At 35.6% G+C, this 21,013-nt stretch overlaps 1 long non-coding RNA gene across 1 annotated transcript in view; it reads left to right on the top strand.

The window, feature by feature from the left end:
• Nucleotides 1-21,013, top strand: part of LOC122468621 — a 44,098-nt gene that overhangs the window by 22,047 nt on the left and 1,038 nt on the right. The window contains exon 4 of the long non-coding RNA XR_006293291.1: nt 662-771. This is a non-coding gene — a long non-coding RNA (uncharacterized LOC122468621). The remainder of the gene's footprint in view (nt 1-661; nt 772-21,013) is intronic.

The following is a 21,013-nucleotide window of genomic DNA, read 5'->3' as shown; positions in this document are numbered from 1 at the left end:
ATTTCACTTTCAAGAAGGCATCATGGTCAGAAAGGGTCTGTGGCAGGACTGGTTCCAAGAGCTGCCAAAGGACTTCCGCTGCCTTGGCAAGTTGTATCTACCTAGTGTGTGCCCTGCCTTGTTGCAGCTCCTTAGATTTAAAGATGCTTAGAAGGCTCTCATGTGATTGCCTTACATTAAGTATTTCCAGGGAGGATACAATACTGCATGAATACAAAGGAGGGGAAAATATTCATTGAGTGCTTATTAGGTGCATAAAAGTATGCCATAAATTTTCACATGTATTACCAATTGATCCCTAAAATAAGTGTGTGAAGTATGGAATTTATTCACATTTTAGACAGACATTAAAAGCCTTATTTAGGCTCACATAACTAGAAATGGGTACCACTGGCATTTGAAGCTAGAAGAGACTAACTTTATGTATATTACAAGGCTACCCTAAATACTCCAGAAGCTGGGCCCCAGGCTCCTGTCATCCTATCCACCATTACTCTCATTCTATGTGGGTTAGATGGGGACCCTGGCTTCGGAAATCCTAATAAGAATCTTCACTAGTCTTTGAAATTTTGATTTCCATTCATCAAAGAACGACAATTTACATTGTTACACAGAGACTAAATTATAACTCTATCGTTCTCATTTTCCCCACCCCACTCAGTCACTGGACAGTTCTTGGTGAAGAATGATACTCCTTATTGCAGCGTGCCCCTTCTGCCTTGGCAAAGACCCAGCACATTCTTCCACCTGATGGTTTGATGAAAAACCAAGGTAATATCTGTTTTGTTTATATGTTGAGTCCCTAATGGAGAAGAATCCAACTGACTAGTGTAGCTGTCAAATCCTTCTTTTTTCTGGATTGATAACTACAAACTTGAACTTGAAAAGAAAGTGAATCTATTCCTAACCATTGTGCACTCACTTGCTTGCTCTTTTTCTTTCTTTCTGTCTTTTTTCTTTCTCACGCTCTCCCTGTCTCTCTCTCTCCCGTCTTCCCCAGCCGCTCATGCTTTCATCTCCTATGGCCAGCTCTACCCAACTCAGCAACATCTTGGCTGAATACATGGCCAGTATGCACTCAGTCTTCTTTTTAAAAGACATTCTTTCCTATGAGGCTGAAGACAGATTATTTATGTAATTTTATTGTTTTTTTTAATTTTTTTTTCAACGTTTTAATTTATTTTTGGGACAGAGAGAGACAGAGCATGAACGGGGGAGGGGCAGAGAGAGAGGGAGACACAGAATCGGAAACAGGCTCCAGGCTCCGAGCCATCAGCCCAGAGCCTGACGCGGGGCTCGAACTCACGGACCATGAGATCGTGACCTGGCTGAAGTCGGACGCTTAACCGACTGCGCCACCCAGGCGCCCCTGTAATTTTATTGTTATAATTAAGGTCACCTTTCTAAACTTGAATTTGTTTTTTTCTGAAAAACAAGGAGATTAAACTGGAAATATTTTAAGATTCAATGTCAAACTGGTTAAAATTAATAAATCTTTTTTTTAATAAGTAGTGCTGTCTTTCTTTTTGTGATATTTATTTATTTTTGAGAGAGAGAGAGAGGCCATGAGTGGGGGAGTGGCAGAGAGAAGAGGGAGACACAGAATCTGAAGCAAACTCCAGGCTCTAAGCTGTCAGCACAGAGCTCGATGCAGCGCTCGAACCCATGAATCCTGAGCTGGTCAGACGTTTAACGGACTGAGCCACCCACATGCCCCATAAAATGAATGAATCTTAATGAGCATTTTTTAATTATCCTGCATAAGGTTTTAGTAATGGCCCTCACAAGCCACAGGTGACTTCTGTCCAGTACTATGAGGCAGGGATTTGTTGCCATTTCTCTCCGATTCTATCAGGGCAGAGCCTCCTTCTTTCCACCCCCTCCTTATGGACATCTCATTCTTTTAGTTCCCTTATTTGTTTCTATAGTTCCCTTATTTGTTTCTCAGTCACCCACTACTTCACTCTCCCTCTGTCTTTAGGGTCTTACTAGGCAGGTGTTTCTATCCCCAATTTTCCCTAATTCCCAACTAAGACTGGTTCTGTCCATACTTGTTACAGATTTCATCAGACCATATTCAATTCAACAAATGTTTTTCTAGTGCCAGTCATGTGCAAGCCTGTGATGGTTGCTATGCTTTCATTCTAGGGATACAGCCTCACCAAGGAGCAAGTTTTGTAGAAGGAAAAGTCTGGAGTAATTTTATTTTATTTATTTTAATTTTAACTTTTATTTAAATATAATTTATTGTCAAATTAGCTAACATGCAGTGTATATTGTGTGCTCTTGGCTTTGGGAGTAGATTCCCATGATTCATTGCTTACATAAAACACTCAGTGCTCATCCCAACAAGTGCCCTCCTCAATGCCCATCACCCATTTTCCCCTCCCCCTCCCCCATCAGCCCTTAGTTTTTTCCCTATTTAAGAGTCTCTTGGGGTGCCTGGGTGGCTCTGTTGGTTAAGTGCCCCACTTCAGCTCAGGTCATGATTTTACTGTTCAGAATTCGAGCCCAGCGTCGAGCTCTGTGCTGAGAGCCCAGAGCCTGAAGTCTGTTTCAGATTCTGTGTCTCCCTCTCTCTTCCTCTGCCCCTCCCACTCTCATGCTGTCTGTCTCTCTGTCTCTCAAAAATAAATAAACATTAAAAAAATTTTTTAAAAGTCTCTTATGGTTTGCCTCCTTCTCTGTTTGAAACTATTTTTTTTTCTCCTTCCCTTCCCCTGTGGTCTTCTGTATAGTTTCTCAAATTCTACATATGAGTGAAAACATATGATATCTCTCTTTCTTGGACTGACTTATTTCACTCAGCATCATACCCTCCAGTTCCATCCACGTTGTTGCAAATGGCAGGATTTCGTTCTTTCTCATTGTCGAGTAGTATTCCATCATATATATATATATATATATATATATATACTACTTATATATATATATATACATACTACTTATATATATATATACATACCACATCTTCTTTATTCATAATTCTCCCTTTTTGAAGGACTTCTGTATTTTTCCTAATCTTCAAATAAGAATATGATTTAAAAAATAAGCTTTTTATATGTTTATAAGAATCTTTATAAGAAAAAATATATATGACATGTTATGTACATAGTTTGTTTCCAAAAAGAGAGAAATAATATACTTATCTACTGGGTTCCATATCTTATACTTTGTTTTCAAGAGTATCAATGTGCCACTGATGAGGATTCGAATTTTAAAAACCTCTATTTTGTATTTAAGGAATTTGATAAGTTATGGAAAAAATGAGATAGGTAATTGAGGTTACTTGTGAATTATGAAAGTATTTATTAATATATTTTATGCTTATTAAAATAACAGGGTAAAAGCAGCCTTTTAAATAAAGAGAAAGTAATAGTTTACATATTTTAAATTAGTAGTAATGGACAATGTACCACTCCTTGCTCAAAGAAACTCGTTTTAGGATTTTATTCTTCCAAGTTTTAATGAGATACTTACTAGTTTATTTAGTGTTGCTGTGTATTATGTGGGCTTATCCTCCTGAATTTGTTCCAAAAGAAATTGGAGTGGAAGTGTTAATTCTTGCCTTCTAGGTCCCCACAGTGATTGCAGAAAACAGAGTAATTAATGAATGAGAAGAAACAAATAAATAAAGCACGGGGGATTCTTTAGCATAGTTATGGAAGCATTTCTCAGCCCTGAGAAATTTTCTTTTATTTTCTTTCTTTCCTTTTCTATTCAAAGACCCTTACAACACAGCTTTAAAACTCAGTGTTAATCTCCCTCAGATTTCTTTATGTCTCATTGGAAGTATTCCAGCTCCTTCATCCCTCCCGCTGAATGTCACTTTTTGCATGAAAACATTCTTTAACTTGGAAATTTGGAAATTTCCTTTTTGGAATCCCACTCGCTCTAACTTCCAGTGCAATTACTTTGGTACTCATTCTATTCATCTTCATTATATTGTAAGCTTGTCAAGCTCTATATTCCCTCATCTTTGTTTATCCAGCAGCATCTATCAGGGACCTTGCTGAGAATGAAAACTCAACAAATATTGGCTGAAATGAATTATTGAGTTACTGTTTAGTACCACTGTATAGGCAGTGGAAAGTTAATATTTATTTTCTGAACAGAAAAGAATGACCAAAACATGCCCTTTGTCTAATGTGTGATTGTTTCTTTGCAACTTTATTATATGTTACATTGGACCATATTTAATTGCTATTTTGTAGTTCAAAATTGATGAAAGTTGAAAATATTGACAATTTCATATAGTTTAATTTATATTATTAATTTATTTTCAAATGTTTCAGAAGTACTTGTATGGCTTTTGGACACTCAGATAGCAATCATTAATCTTTCAGATCCCAAGGAGGTTTTTATAGTATAGAATATAATTTGTGACCAGTCAGTCCACTCTATCTGAATACTCTCCATTTTTTTCCTTTAGTTTTTTTTCCAAACAAGCTCCATCTCTTTATAGTGATAAAGCTAATTAGTTCTCAAATTTTCAAAAGCATTTATGTTATGTGAATAGAAGCATTTTTTTTTCCTGAAGAGTTTCAAAGCCAGTGATCTTTATTTTGTTTTTCTTTTTTTTAAGTTTTTTTTAATGTTTATTTATTTTTGAAGGAGAGAGAGACAGAGTGTGAGTGGGGGAGGGGCAGAGAGAGAGAGAGAGAGAGAGAGAGGGAGACACAGAATCCGAAGGAGGCCCCAGGCTCTGAGCTGTCAGCACAGAGCCCGATGCAGGGCTCAAACCCACAAACCACGAGATCATGACCTGACCTGAAGTCAGATGCTCAGCCAACTGAGCCACCCAGGCGCCCCAATTTTGTTTTTCTTTTTATTCATATTTTTATTATTTAGAAAACAATATTTGGAAAGAATGGATTTGTTGCCATTCAGTTATGGGTCCCCCCCCCTTTTTTTGCCTATGGTAGAGATTTATGTGGAAAAAATTTATAGGTATTGGGTTTTTTGTGCCTATCCAGTTCAACATACAATCTGTTTTAGGGATCTTAAGATGCACATATCAAAAACTGAACTGGTGATTTGCTCCCCCTCAAAACCTTCTTCATGTCAACTAATGGCAACTTCATCATTACAACAGAACAGGTCAAAATACATAGGATCACTGCTGGGTCTTGTTTTCATACTCCACATCTAATCAGTCAGAAATTCCCTTTTGAGTTTACCTTTACTTCCACTGCTCTCACTGTGGCTCAGACTACCATTACCTCTTATCTACAATACTGCATTGACCTCCAAAAAATTCTCCTTGCTTCTCTTCTTTTTCTTTTATTTTCCATTTTCAAAGAGTAGTCAAAATGACACTCTTAAAACATGAGTCAAATCATCTTGCTCTTCTGCTGAAAACTTTACCATGGTTCTCCATTTCCCTCAGAGAGAAAGCCAGAGGGTTTACAAGTGTCTACAAGGCTCTATATGATCTGCCTCCTCCCCCTATAACCACTCCCAATCCTGCCCCATCATCTCTCTGACTTCCTCCCCTCTCTCATTCTGACTCTTCCACTTAACCTTCTGACTTGAGCCTGCCAGGTACTTTCCCATTGAGAGAACAACTCAAACAAGTGTACTGCACATAAGCAGGTGCTCAGTAAATATTTATTGGGTTAAATTGAACTGAAGTAGCTCACAATTGGTAACCATTATGATAAGATTTAGTACTTGGGATTACCATCCTTCTTTTACTTGAGTTGTATCTCAAAGTATCCACCAATGCACAAGCTCCTTTCCTCTTTCAGTAATGTGGGCTTGGGAGAATTTCCATGGTATATTTTTAAGAGATAAATAAGATTTAGAACAGTATAAGTGTCTTAATTATTCAAATTATGGATAAGCATAGTGTTTGGAGAATTGACCAATGTAGGAGGGCTTTTCTAATTCTGTGAAATGATGTGGCATAATTGTCCAATTGTCCATGATCAAATCAGAGATTTATAAGGATGTTGTCTCCAGGATACCACCTGCCTAATTTAAATTCAGTAGAGAATGAAAAATATAAATTGTTAGGTAAATGCATAGCTACAAGCTTTAATTTTTGTAATTTATTCACAAACATGATACTATTGGCAAATAGCCCGAATGGTAAGACCTTTATTCTGATCATAAATTATACCACTGTTTACAAAAATTTATGAATGGTTATCTAATTTTTTTGAGATGACCTTTCATAGCAATAAGTAATTTTGTTTTTCAAAGGAATTATATAATGAAACATCCTCTTGGACTCTCTGATGGCCAGTGTAAGAATATATGTTTATTTTTGCCTCTGCTCATGGTACTTCACATAGAACATTAAATTTCTTTATTTATGAAGTCAGTGTTCCCTAAGGACAATATGAGTAATATGCAGAAATGAATTTCTTTTGAAGTTTTTGTTGTGTTGACTAACAATTTGTTTATAATAACTATGTTAAGGTGAACAAATTCATTTTTTGAGTAAAAATTTTCATTTGCAGTGTAAAAGATTTTTTTTAAATACAATCTCTGTTAGGCTCAAGCAAGATTTCTGTATTGAAGTTAGGAATATTACTAGTGACTAAAATATTTGGTAAATAGCTTTTGAATTTGTGAATAAAATTTGCCAGTAAACACATCTAATTCTATATCTTATTATTTTTAGAATAGTTGGTATTTTGTAGGCTTCAAGAAACCTTAAGGATCTAATGATTTTTGAGAAAAGTTAAAATATAGGCATTAATCTTATTTAAGTATATGCCATACATGCCAAGATTTTAAAATTACAGCAACAAGAAGTTGGCATATTGATTTAAATGCATCCCAAATAAGGTTTAAGAGAACTATTTAGGAATTGTGGCTAGAAAAAGTAATGAAATTTGATAAAGCTCAGGTGCTGTAATGCTCTGTATGGTAAGTGAGTGATCAAGTTCTGGTCTTCACTTTGGCATATGAAAAGTTTGGAAGTCATCACTCCTCATGTTCACAAGAGAAAAGTTGAACGCAGTAAAAAATAAATGACTATTTTTGGATCCATCAGATAATTTAGTTTACAGGGTACACCACACCTTGAAATCTGTAGGTACAGGTGAAAACAGAAAATCACAGAAACATTCAGTTTATCTGGGGCAGAAGCCACTGGAGCCATAAACGTATACCCTACCAGTTTCTCCTGGTGAAGATCCAAGAAAAGTCCTCTCTTGTTTCTGAGGGAGAAAGTAACCATTTTGAAATATAACCAGAGGTAAGAAACACTTGTCAAGGTCTCAGCCCAAGGACACAGGCCTATTAAAAGTCTGAGATTGAGTCCTAAGACTACAGAAAACCCTTCCTCCCCGGCACCTTAACACTGCATCAACAGGGCTCCAGTATAACAGCAGTGGATTACAACTGAGAGCTGCAAGATGCAGATGCTGTTTAAGAAGGAGTTATTAGGGAAATGACAGAAGAGACAAAAATAGTCACCAGACCAAACAGAAGCCTCTGGCACCTCTAGCAACATTAAACACAGACCAACTCCTATCCAGATTAACAGGAAACATCATTGTATTAGTCTGCTTGGGCTGCCATAACAAAATACCTTAAGAGTGACTTAAACAACAAAAATTTCTTTCTGCAGAGTTCTGGAGGCTGGAAAGTCTAAGATCTGAGTGCCAGCAAGGTCCATGTTTAGTTTCTGATGAGAGTCATTTTCTTGGCCTGTAGAGGGCTGCCTTATTGCTGTGCCCTCACTTGGTCTTTCCTCTGTGTGTGCACAGAAGTGCAAGTGGAGGGAGAGAGAAACAGGGAAGGGTAGAGGGAGGGGGAGGGGCCGACCTAAAGGGAGGGAGACAGACAGAGACAAAGAGAGATATCTCATAAGGACAGTAAGCCTCAATCCTATCAGATTAAGACATTACCCTATGACCTCATTTAACATTAATTGCCTCCTTAAAGCCCCTATTCCCAAATATAGTCAGATTGGAGGTTAGAGTTTCAACATATAAATTTGGGGTGCGGGGCACAATTTAGTACCTAGCAGTCATGATAAATGCACATTTATATTATATTCTATTATCCAATGTGTTATGTCTGATATTCACTAAAATACTTCAAGGCATATTAAAAGGCAAGAAACTTCACAGACTGAAGAGATAAAGCAAGTATCAAAACCAAACTCAGAGATGACACAGATTTTGGAATTATCAGATAAGGCATTTAAAATAACTATCATTCATATGTCAAAGTTTCTAATGAAAAAAAAAAGAAACAGTACACCTTAATAGATGGGTAATGTAAGCAGAGAAATGGGAACTGTAAGAAAGAACCAAAGGAAATGCTAGAAATTAAAAACAGAAATTCAGAATATCTTGATGGACTCATCAGTAGAATGGACAAAGTCAAGGCAAGAATCAATGAGCTTGAAGATACGTGAATAGAAACCTACACAACTAAAATGTAAAGAGAAAAGCCCAGAACAGAGTATCTAAGAAGTAAGGACAAGAGACCAACTATAACAAAAGATGTTCCCATTGCTCTTATGAGTTAGGAAAGGTTTTGGGAGCTGCGAGCCAGAAAACATGGACAAGAGCCAAAATATATAAATCACAACATCATAAAAAATATATGGATTGAGGAGGAAGAAACAAAACTGTTTTTGTTTGCAGATTACAAGATGTAATGAAGAATATCATACAACTAACAAAACAAAGCATCTTTGAACTAAGTAACAAGTATTGGCAATATCACAGGATATAAGGCTGATATACAAAAGCCAATTGCTTTTCTGTATGTCAGCAATGAATAGTTGCATTTTTAAGTCAAAAATATACTATTTGTATTAGCACCAAAAAAATGGACATACTTAACTATAAATCCAACAAAATATGTGAAGGGTCTCTATGTAGAAAAAACTCAAAATTCTGATGAAAGAAATCAAAGAAGATCTAAGTCAATGAATAGATTTTCATTTTCAGGTGTTGGAAATGTCACTTTTTCCCAACTTGATCTATCGATTCAGCACAATCCCAATCAAAATCCCAACAAGATTTTGTGGATATTTACAAATTGATATTTAAGTTTTTACAGAAAGGCAAAAGGCCCAGAATAGCCAACAGAAGACTGAGGAAGAATGAAGTTGGCAGACTGATGTTACCTGACTTTAAGACTTACTTATCCCAAGACTACACTGCAGTAATCAAGACAGTGTAATTTCAGGATAACAATAGACACAAAGATCAACAGAAGACCATTATGTTGGAAAATTAGATGACCTTGAGTTTGGTGATGGGTTTTTAGATACAGCACCAAAAGCACAATCCATGAAAGAAAAATATTGGTAAGTTGAATATTATTATAATTCAGAAATTCTGCTCTGTGAAAAGACACTACTAACAAATTAAACTAATAAGTCATGAACTATGATAAAATATTTTAAGACATACATCTTATGAAGAAGTTATATCCAAAACATACAAAGAATTTCTAAAACTCAAAAAACAAAACAAACCAAAAAACAACCCAATTAAACATCTAAAAGATCTCAATAAACATCTCACCAAAGAAGATATAAAGATAGCATGTAAGCCTACAAAAAGACTATCAACATCACTCCTCACTAGTGAATATAAATTAAAACAGCAACAGATATCACTAAGCGCCTATTAAAATGGCTAAATTCCCCAAACTGACAATATCAAATGCTAGTAAGGATGCAGACAAACAGGAACTCTCATCCATTGCCAGTAGGAATGCAAAAATGATACAGCTACTTCAGAAGACAGGCAGTTTCAGGGGCACCTGGTTGAGTGTCTGACTTTGGCCCAGGTCATGTTCTCACACCTCATGAGTTCGAGCCCCACATCAGGTTCTGTGCTGATAGCTTGGAGCCTGGAGCCTGCTTCAAATTCTGTCTCAGTCTCTCTGCCCCCCACCTGCTTGTGCGCGCGCTCTCTCTCTCTCAAATATAAATAAACATAAAAAAAAGGACAGGCAGTTTCTTACAAAGCTAAACATAGTGTTATCATATAACCCAGTTATTGTGCTCCTAGGTACTTCTCTAACTGAATTGAAAACTTATATACACACAAAAACCTACAGGCAAATGTTTACAGCATGAAAAGATATGGATAAACTTTTAATGCAATTCTAAGTGAAATAAGCTAATTTTAACAGTTTATATATGGTAAGATCACAATTATATTGCATTCTGAAAAACTATAGAAAAAAAGATCAGTGGTTGCCAGGAGTTCAGGAAGAGACAGAGTCGGGATAAGTAGGTAAAGTTAGTTGGTTTTTGTTTGTTTGTTTGTTTGTTTGTTTGTTTTTAAACCACAGTACTATTCATGTGTGATGCTGTAATGATGGAGTTGTGAGATTATAGATCTGTCAAAACCTATAGACCTTTATAACACCAAGAGTGTACTTTAATATATAGGCAAATTATTTTTATTAACAAATCATTTAGAAGATCATGGGATTTCAGGAAGCAATGTAGACTGTGACAAAAGAATCGAAATATACCATAATTGTATGAAACAGTATCTCTGATAGGGATTGGAAAAAGGTGCTAATACAAGTAAATTTGGAAATTAGTGGATTCTAACACCAAAGACACAAGGAAAAATACATAAGCACTGGACTCTCATCAATAAAGTTTCTTTTTTCCCCATCAAATTCACGTTAAGAATTTGTGCAGTCCAAGTTCTTAAAAGGTTTGAGAAATCACTGTTCTTTAATGAGCATTGAAAGCATAAGCTAAGATTAATGTTAATATATTGTTTAATGTTAATATCTTTAACAAAGATAGGGTTCCTGTAAGGTGCAAAGACATTAAGAATGTCTGAGTCTGGGGGCGCCTGGGTGACTCTGTCTGTTAAGCAATATGATATTTCTGTATCTGTATATTGGAATTGAATGATATGTGAATGAATTATAAGGGAGAGAAGCCAAGTTTCTGACTGGTGGATTGGCAATTTATAGATTACTGAGGACAGGAGGCTAGAATGATCTGTATGGTAATGGATAAGAGTTGGAGACATTAGTAAGCATTCATGTGTGGGCAATTATGTATGGAAACATTGTAGATCTGTGTATATACATATATTTGCTCTGTCAGCTGAGAAGGCCTAAAAACAGAAAAGACAGCCTAGCACTAATTAGTACATCTAACACCCAATCTTGATTTATTCTTTTTTCTTTTTAACGTTTTATTTTATTTTTGAGAGAGAGAGAGTGTGAACAGGGTGGCGGGGGGAGAGGAGACACAGAATCTGAAGCAGGCTTCAGGGTAGGAGCTGTCAGCACAGAAACCTGACAAGGGCTTGAACCCACCAGCTGTGAGATCGTGATCTGAGCCAAGCTTAACTGACTGAGCCACTCAGGCACCCCCCAATCCTGATTTCTAATGCCATTCAATACTTGATATTTTCTAATACCAAAGCTCCTTGGAGACATAGGTGTTTCTGGAACTAGAGAAGGAACTATTCAAGATGAGTTTGAAGTTCATCTTTATATTCTAGAAAGTAAGGGAGTGCTTGAAGACACACACACAAAGAGACAAAAAATTAGCAAACCCAAACCCACATTGATGGGGGAATGGCAGAGGGGCATGGGAGCCAACTGAAAGATCTCCTAAATGGGCAAAGCTAGAAAAAATTGACAGCAAAATATAGTATTATTTGATTATAACTCAAAGTATAAAGAAAGTATCTATGAGTTTATACTGATATAAGTAAATAATTGAATAAATTAATAAATGGGGAGAAAAAAAGAAAAATCTCTAATGCAGAAATTTTATAAATAATTTATGAAGATGTTCCACCCTAAAGGAGAGGCAGTGTGATTATTCCTTAAGTATGGCTGTGCATAGTAGTCACATTCTTACAAAGAATACTTAAAAAGTGAGAGGTAAGTAACCTTACAGTAAACTAATAAACATTATTTGAGCCAAATGATCAAGTTCAACATCACCAGTCATAAATCATATTGATAGTATGTATGTACCTCTGATATGCTGTGATGAAATTGACATTGTACCTCTGATTTTTCTCTCAAAACCCATAACTCTAGTCTAATCGTGAGAAAAACATCAGACAAATTACATACGAGAACTGTTTGTATGATCTCAATTTTCTAAATCTAAAGCTGTTCTAAAATAAAAGTTAGTTAAAACTTGACTACATTTAAAAATGCCCAATATAATCCACACCCTTATAATCCTTTATTATTTAATGTTTATTTTTCACTCTGTTCTGCACTGTATTATAGTGATAATTATAACGCTTCCAAATTAAATATGTATAATTATCCAGTGAAAATTTTCATGAAAAAAGCCTTTTCTATTATGAGGACTATTTCTTTAAGGTATTTCCTTAGAAATGAAATTATCGGGGTGCGTGGGTGGCTCAGTCAGTTAAGCAGCCGACTTCGGCTCAGGTCATGATCTCGCGGTCCATGAGTTCAAGCCCCGTGTCGGGCTCTGTGCTGACAGCTCAGAGCCTGGACCCTGTTTTGGATTCTGTGTCTCCCTCTCTCTGACCCTCCCCTGTTCATGCTCTGTCTCTCCCTGTCTCAAAAATAAATAAAACGTTAAAAAAAAATTTTAAAAAAAAGAAATGAAATTATCAAGTCAGTAGGTAATGTTTTTGTCTTTTGAAAGATAGTTTGTAGAAGATTTAGGCATGATAAGATTTAAATCTTAGAAGAAGTAATTGAATATTCATAAATTGATAAAATAAAAGCATTTTGTATAAACTATATTTTAGAATGCTTCTATAAACATAATTAAAATATATCCTAGCATAACTAAGCAGTATATCTAACTAATAATACATATAATCCCTTGTAGATGAGTTTTGTATTCTCCAGCTGTCTGTGAGATTAGAATGTGTACAGATAGCTGAAGAATGAATACTGCTTTTTGTGTTCCTTAGGAGTTTCTTAGGAGTTATAGATGAGAAGGATTTACCCATCTCTGGATTTATTATATTATTATTAATATTTCCACTAGTTTTATGCTGAATAACAGTATGAATATTGTTTTGCAATATTCAATATTATTATTATCACGAGAGTGCTTTGGATGCTGAAGTAGACATACATTTGTCCCCTAAGCAATACAGCATACTAGTTGCTTATTCAATTTCTACTCAGTCCTGTTCAGGGTAGCTGAATATTTTTCAGCAGAGGCACTCAGCTGAAAAATATTCATGTTTCCCAGCCTCCCTAAAGATGAAAGGGGTTTCTCCTGGGGATTTCTAAGGAAGTCACTTTCCTACTGCAGACACTACTCTTCATTCCTTCTTCTTTCTTTGCTATGCCTGGAACATGAATGTGAAACAGCTGTTTTGCATAATGGCCATGAGCATAAAAGCTATACCCTAAGCACAGTGAGTGAAACACTGAAAGTACCCAGGACTGTAGTGACATCATTAAACATTCTACCAGTCCTAAACTGCCTCCCTCTTACCTTCTTGTTAAATAAGAATGATAAACTTTATTTGGGAAAGTTGAAAAGTTAATTTTTTTGGTCTTTGTTACATGTAATTACTTAAAAACTGTGAAAATTACTAGTGGAGTTCAGCCTCCTCATTTTGTAGAGAAAGTAACTAACCCTTACTCCCCTCTTTCACTTTGTAACACCTTATCCAACATTATTCTTCATGTTGTCTAAAATCAGCTGAAATATTTACAGCCTGTAAACACTATATATATAATATAAATGTATACAATAAATAAATATAATATAAATTATAAATATATATTTACTGTCTGTCTTCCATACTAAAATGTAAGTTATATGATGTTAAGGACTTGATCTTTCTTGTTCATTGCTATATCCCTAGCAGCTAGAACAATGTTTCTTATAACAGAGACATTCGGTGTTCCCTGAAGTAATGAATGAATCAGTGAGACCTCAGAGGTGTTCTGTGATTAGATCAAGAAGATGATTAAAGTAGGAATTAAAATTCAATCTCCTCATAACCAGCTCAGTAATCCCTTATTATATTACTTGGTGCTGTGAGGGTCTTTTAAGTCATTGGATAGCAATGATAATTCTATACACAAAAACAGAAATTTAAATAGCAACATATTACAATTCATTTGAATCTATTCTTCACGTCATCAAATTCTTGTAACATTTCTTCAGCCTTGTCCCTCACATAATGCTATTTTTGCCACTTTTCCTGGATTGCCTTGACTAGAAGTTCTAGTCAAGGGCTCTAGTTAAAGGGCTGTATACACAGATCTCTTTCTTGGAAAATCACAAAGCATATTAGCATATTAAAGATTCCTATATGTACTATAATTTAAAAGTCCCTTTAACTTTACCTTAACACTTTCCATGTTTATTTTCTTTCATAATGCCCTGCCTATCTTCATTTTGTGGCTAACCTCTACTAAAACTTTGAAGGAATTAATGTTACACTTTAAAAAACTATGGGTCTTGACCACTGTAGTTGTAGTTGGGTATTTTATGTCCTTCAATTGCTTATGATAAAAACTTTGATGAGGGGCACTTGGGTGGCTCAGTTGGTTAAGCATCTGACTTTGGCTTAGGTCATGATCTCATGGTTCCTGAGTTGAAGCCCCGTGTTGGTCTCTATAGTGACAGCTCAGAGCCTAGAGACTGCTTCAGATTCTGTGTCTCCCCTCAGTCTGCCCCTCTCCTGCTCATGCACTGTCTCTGTCTCTCTCTCAAAAATAAACATTAAACAAATTTTAAAAAGAGGGCACCTGGGTGGCTCAGTTGGTTAAGTGTCTGACTTCAGCTCAGCCTCAGGTCATGATCTCACAGTTCGTCAATGCAAGCCTTGTGTCAGGCTCTGTGCTCACAGCTCAGAGCCTATAGCCTGCTCCAAATTCTGTGTCTCCTTCTCTTGCTGCCCCTCCCCTGCTCATGTTCTGTCTCTCTTTCTCTCTCAAAAATAAACATTAAAACATTTTTTAAACTCTGATGTGCATTGGTATCTGAGGATAAAAAAATCTTACTCCTTACCAGTGTTTTCTTATTGGGCTAACTCTCCCAGCTATTTGATTCATGCTGGTCAGTTCAGTGCAGGGACTTCTGGATCACTTTCTCCTGCTAGTAGAAACAGTACTAAAAATACAGCCTATTTTCCTTTTACACAAAGATTATGACCACGACTACCACCACCACATCATCACCATCACCATCACCATCATCACCATCACCATCATCACCATCATCATCATCACCACCATCATCATCATCATCACTACCATCACCATCACCATCATCACCAATCACCACCATCATCATCATCATCACTACCATCACCATCATCACCATCACATCACCACCATCATCATCATCATCATTTTTGAGTATTAAAGTTGGAATTACACTAGTATTTTTAAGCCAATAGTATTTTTAAACTAGTATTTAAACAAATAAACATATTTGTCTTTTAAACAGGGTTCTAATAAAATTATTTTAAATGATCAGGGTGAAATTTAAGGTTATAAAGTACAATTTTTCTTGACTTCAGTGATTCAAAAAGTCTATTTAAATTCTTGCCCACAGACACAAATACCCATATACTCAGACACACACACTTCCCCCCCCCCCAATAGCTGTATGTATTCTTTAAAAAAAAATCAAACTTTTCCCTAATTGGTTTGCTACATCACAGCCTAAAATAGGAAGTCACTATGGCTTCTTCTTATTCCCTTGTAAATGAGAAAAGATTTAAAAGGCATCAGCTTATTGAGGGAGCAGACTGTTGACTAGGCCACTTTAAAGTTTATAGGTCTTAAGAAGTAGGTAGTCAATACGTTTTAAAAGAATATAGAAGCATTTTTTTTTTGGCCAGCCAATAATGACTTGGAGAATATTATATATGTAAGTGATGAATCATTAAATTCTGCTCCTGAAACCAATATTACCTATTACACTATATTTTAAGTAACTAGAATTTAAATACTTTTCTGAAACAAAAATAAAATAAATAGAATCAAATAATAAGACTCAGCATTTCTCATATATATATGTATACACACACACACATACACACATATATATCATTTCTATACTATCATGAAGGAAAAAATAAAAAAATAAAGAAAACCTTATCCTTCATCTTCATAAAATCCTAGATGCACCCTACCTTGCTCTCTACTAGTCTGCAAATTGTCTTCCATTCTATATTATTTAGGAAGTTGTGTGTATGCTGTAGCATCATATAGAGTGAAAGAAGAAAAATAATACAATTTATATAACTTTGTTTCAAACAAATAAATACATTTCTACTGTCTGGAAAAAAAGAATATTGTTGATCTTTAAATTAGCATTTAAATGAGAATCTCCAGAGACTTATTTTCTAGGATATTGTTAAAAGGATCTGATTTAATTAGACATATCTGAGCTTTAATCCACCACTTTGCCAAATTCAAAATGGTGAGTTATGTTAGGACTTTCTTCTTGGCTTTTCTTTGTTCTGGTGATTCTGCTCAGAAACCATGGCTTTAAATACCACCAGATTACTCCTAAGTGCGCATCTCCATTCTTAACCTCTGTTGAGCTCCAGACTTATATATCTAAGGGCTTCCTTGTACATTTGTCTCTCTTTGGAAATAAAATGGACATATCAAGCTTAAGATTTTCTAAATAGAAATCTTACTTCTATATACTGCCACAACACTGTTTTCCCTTGTTTTCATTATTTCAGAAATGCCCAAACTCAGTTGCTCAGAACCACAGCCAATTAAAAATTTCCCTTTATTCTTATATTCCATTTCCAATCTATTACTAAGTCCTATGAGTGCTTCTTCCTAAATATATTCAAACCTGACAACTTGAAACCAGTTGTACTGATAAACCGTGATCTAAGCCACTTTTACTTCTCTTTTGTTCTATTGCTTGTTGCCCTTCTTACGGGTCTCCTCAGTCCATTCTTGTCCTCTTGTGGTCCCTTCTTCGTATTACCAAAGTACTCTTTCCAAAGAGTAAGTCCTATTGTGTCATTCTGCTCTTTAGTGGCTTCACAGGTCAATGAGAAGACTGTCAAGTCCTTACCATGGCCAGCAAGTCCCTACATAATCTGGTTCTTGCTTACCTCTCTCACCCTTTCTCCTATCCTAATGTACTTACTGACTACCTTTCTGCAGCCTTATTTTTTTGTTTTTTGTTTTTTTTTTCTTTTTTGGTCCCTTAAACACACCATGCTCATTTCCTCTTGGGACCTTTGTGCTTGTTATTTCTTCTGACTCTAATACTCTTCTCACGTACAGTCTCATGGTCATCACTGAAGACTCAAATCATTGGCGCTTCTCAGAGAGGTTTCCTCTGATCACATTAACTCCAGTAGGATCCTGTCCACACAAATCCCTTTATTCTGTTGCCATGCTGTACCTACTTATATACATGTTCAGTATCTATGTCCATTTGAATATATCTTTGAGGTCAAGGAATTTGATGATTGTGTATCCCTAGGGCCTAACAGAGAGCCTCTTGTAACAGGTGCTCTATAAGAACTTGTTGACTGTGAATAAATATAGATTGTTTCACTTAATTCTCATCTTTCTCTAATCTCTTCCTTCAAATCACTTTCTTTCCAAATTAGACTTCTAGAAACACTGATTTCTTGTGTTCAAGAGCACAATAGCTTCCTCAAAGAATAAACTTCCACATTCCTCTTCCTGAATTTCAAGATACTAACTTCCTTAACCCACTTTTCTGGAACTTTTAGTCACTCTTCCCCAAAATGAACCTTGGCAGTAACACTAATTCCCCTGTCCCTGAGAAAGTCTCCAGTCTCTCATCTTTGCTATCCCCCTCTCATTCGGGATTCTCACCCAATTCCACATGGTTCAATTTTCCTTCTTTCACTAAGCACTACTCCAACCTATAGAAAGCTCTTCCTTTTCTGCCATATGTAACTTATTTTTTATATTGTCATGATGTTGCTAGAACATATCCTTATCCTATTTTATATATGTGTGGGTAATCCCCTGAAAGTAAAGACTGAATCTGAATATTAAAATGTACCCTTAATCTCTTAGCTCAATGTTTCACAGATAGTACATCTATTTGATTCTAGTTTCAATAGACATAGTAACAAAATTATTTATTTGCTGTTAACACTTATTTACTGTAAAAAAAATACACATATAGAAAAGTACAGTGATGAACAAAAGGCAACTGACATTTAATCTCATTGTCAGGAAAACAATGGAGTATAATGGTGAAGATTGTGTATAACTGGAGTCACATAATTCACCTAAGGAGGACAGCCATAGCACATGTCCAGGGCCTATTACTGTATAAATATGGAGGCCCAGTGTTTGCTGAACTTGCATTTTACTTTTTTTCAAGAAGAACCAGAAATGCAAATGTATAGCTTTTATCTGAAATCACACATTTTTAAATGTTTAACATATCTGAGGCCCAGATTTGCAATCTTCATTTTGTACTTCTGCAATGCTGACTCAGAGAATATCCAATGTTGTTAATTAGCTGAATTCCAGGAGGCCACAATTTATTTTGCCCACTTTATCTTCATTTTTATTTTTACTTAGAAACTATTCCTCTTGTGTCTCCTCTCCCATACTATTCTTAACAATTTACCAAAGTTTTAAAAAAATATTTAATATGTGTTTTTTGATGATGAAGATAGAAAAATTAGAAAATACTGGAAAGTATAAATAAAAATGTAAGAATAATTCTACGTATTGCTATCTTTTTATTCATTTTCTTTTTATATTTAGTCTATGGCATATTTAATTAACATAGAAAAGTCACTAGATTTATTTTTCATGACAGAAATTCTCCATGAAATTAAATACTCTTGATAAACATTATTTAAATGTCTGCATAGATTTCTATTGTGTGGACATACCATAATTATTTAATTAATAATTATTTTGATTTATGTATTTATAAGTAATTAATTATGATTCATTTCCTTATAGAGCTACATGTCTATCATTGGACAATTAGGTTGTTTCCAGTTTTTTTCCCCATGAGCAACTTTGCAATGAACATCTTTGTACCTAAACTGTATTTTCAATTATTTTATTAGAAGCGAAGTTAATAGATCCCAATATATGAATATTTTTGAGGTCAAATTTATTTCCAAAAACATTTTGCCAATTTACAATGCTGCCGGCGATGAGGGTATATATTTTACTATATCCAGAATATTTGGATAATCTCATTAAAAAAAAAAAGAAAAAGGTAACTGATGATTCTACGTCTCTATCCTCTCCTCCGGTCTTCTCTTTGCTACTGACTTATTTTGGCAGATGACCTTTATTCCTATTTAAAATGAAAATTGAGGATTCTTATCTCTCTCTCTACAGTTACCCATACTCATTCTTATTCCTTTCCACTTGCCTCAATAAAAGAAATTACTTTTGTTTTCAGCTAATACTTCCGCTTATACTTTAGCACTCATGTTTTTCCATATCCTCCAACACTGTGCTTGATTTCAAGGCCACACCTCTGCCTTCAGTGTTTTCAGTATCTTCCTCTCTTAGGTTCTTTCCTCACAGCTTATAACAGTATTTGAATTTATTTTATTAAAAAAGCCTTTTGTCATACTTGTTTTCTCTTCTATTTGCACTCTTATTTTCTTTTCTTTTACAGCCAAGTTTCTTTGAGTGGTTTTAACTCCCCACCTTTTTTTCCACTTCTAAGACTTTCCTGAACATGGATATCCCTACTTTTCTGGAACAAATTTTGCTCAGATCACCAGGGATCTACTGTATGTAAATGCCATCTAGGTGTACTTTTCTAGAGATAGGAGACAGAGAGATCTAAGGAAGTCACAGCCGAATTTCAACCTCAACAGGATTACCAGTTGTGGCCAAGGATTGATAGAAATGGGAGAGAAAGAAGACTGATATAGTCAGAAAGTGCACTGAAGAAAGTAATAATAACTTGGGGCGCCTGGGTGGCACAGTCGGTTAAGCGTCCGACTTCAGCCAGGCCACGATCTCGGGGTCTGTGAGTTCGAGCCCCGCGTCAGGCTCTGGGCTGATGGCTCAGAGCCTGGAGCCTGCTTCCGATTCTGTGTCTCCCTCTCTCTCTGCCCCTCCCCCGTTCATGCTCTGTCTCTCTCTGTCCCAAAAATAAATAAACGTTGAAAAAAAATTTTTTTAATTAAAAAAAAATAAAAAAAAAATAAAACAAAGAAAGTAATAATAACGATGTAACATGAGTAGTTTTAGGAAGCAGAAACCAAACGTAGTAGCAGGAAACAAATCAGGGAGAGAAGAGACCACTGCAATCACAGGTAGGGGACCAGAAAATAGCTGAGATTAACAAATGTGATGTATTTATTCAATTCAGTTATTTAATTAACTCATGTCAGACACTTCCTACACATTAAGCACAGGGAATATAGCATTTTAAGGGGAAGATAATTCATTGTCAATATCAGTAGAAGCAAGAAATTTGTAGTTTGCAAAAACTGCAGAAACAGTTTGATCAGGAGTCTTCAAGGGGACTTAGGGGACAAAGATGCCTAGTGACTGGGGCACAAATGGATCCCAGTATCATCAACAACAGAAAAGGCAACTGGAACTCATTTTGGAACAATATAAAGCATGGAGGAAGGAAATAATGATGTTAAAAGGAATAAGGAATTATAAGAAAGACAGGGAAAACCAGAATCAGTAGATGTTTCAAAGGTGGTAGTGATGAGGCTGGAATGCTGGGACATTTATTCTAATAAAAGTTCCTTTGGAAAGCCAGTGGAAATCACAGTCAATCTGAAGTTTTATTCTGTTTTAAATAAAGACTAGATAATGCCAATACAATCATTTGTTTGCTTTAAAAGTATTCTCTAATACAGGGGATAAAGTCTTCATAAAATATTCAAATAAGTTATGTTGGTATATAGATATTAGTTTCCATTTTGGGACTGTAAAGCTAATGGAGACTGCATGACATCAGACCCACTCAGATTTCAAGATTTCTTTGACCCCAACAGATGTAACACATTAGAATATGCTAGTGTAAATAAAAGGGTCCAGACATATTGTTCTACATCAAAAGATTTCTTGATGGAGCCTATCGAAATAAATCAGAAGCAGATCCATC

This window comes from Prionailurus bengalensis, chromosome B3 (assembly GCF_016509475.1).
Source record: "Prionailurus bengalensis isolate Pbe53 chromosome B3, Fcat_Pben_1.1_paternal_pri, whole genome shotgun sequence".
Taxonomy (NCBI): Eukaryota; Metazoa; Chordata; class Mammalia; order Carnivora; family Felidae; genus Prionailurus; species Prionailurus bengalensis.
Note: the sequence above shows the minus strand (reverse complement) of the source record. Positions and strands in the feature narration are given on the sequence as shown.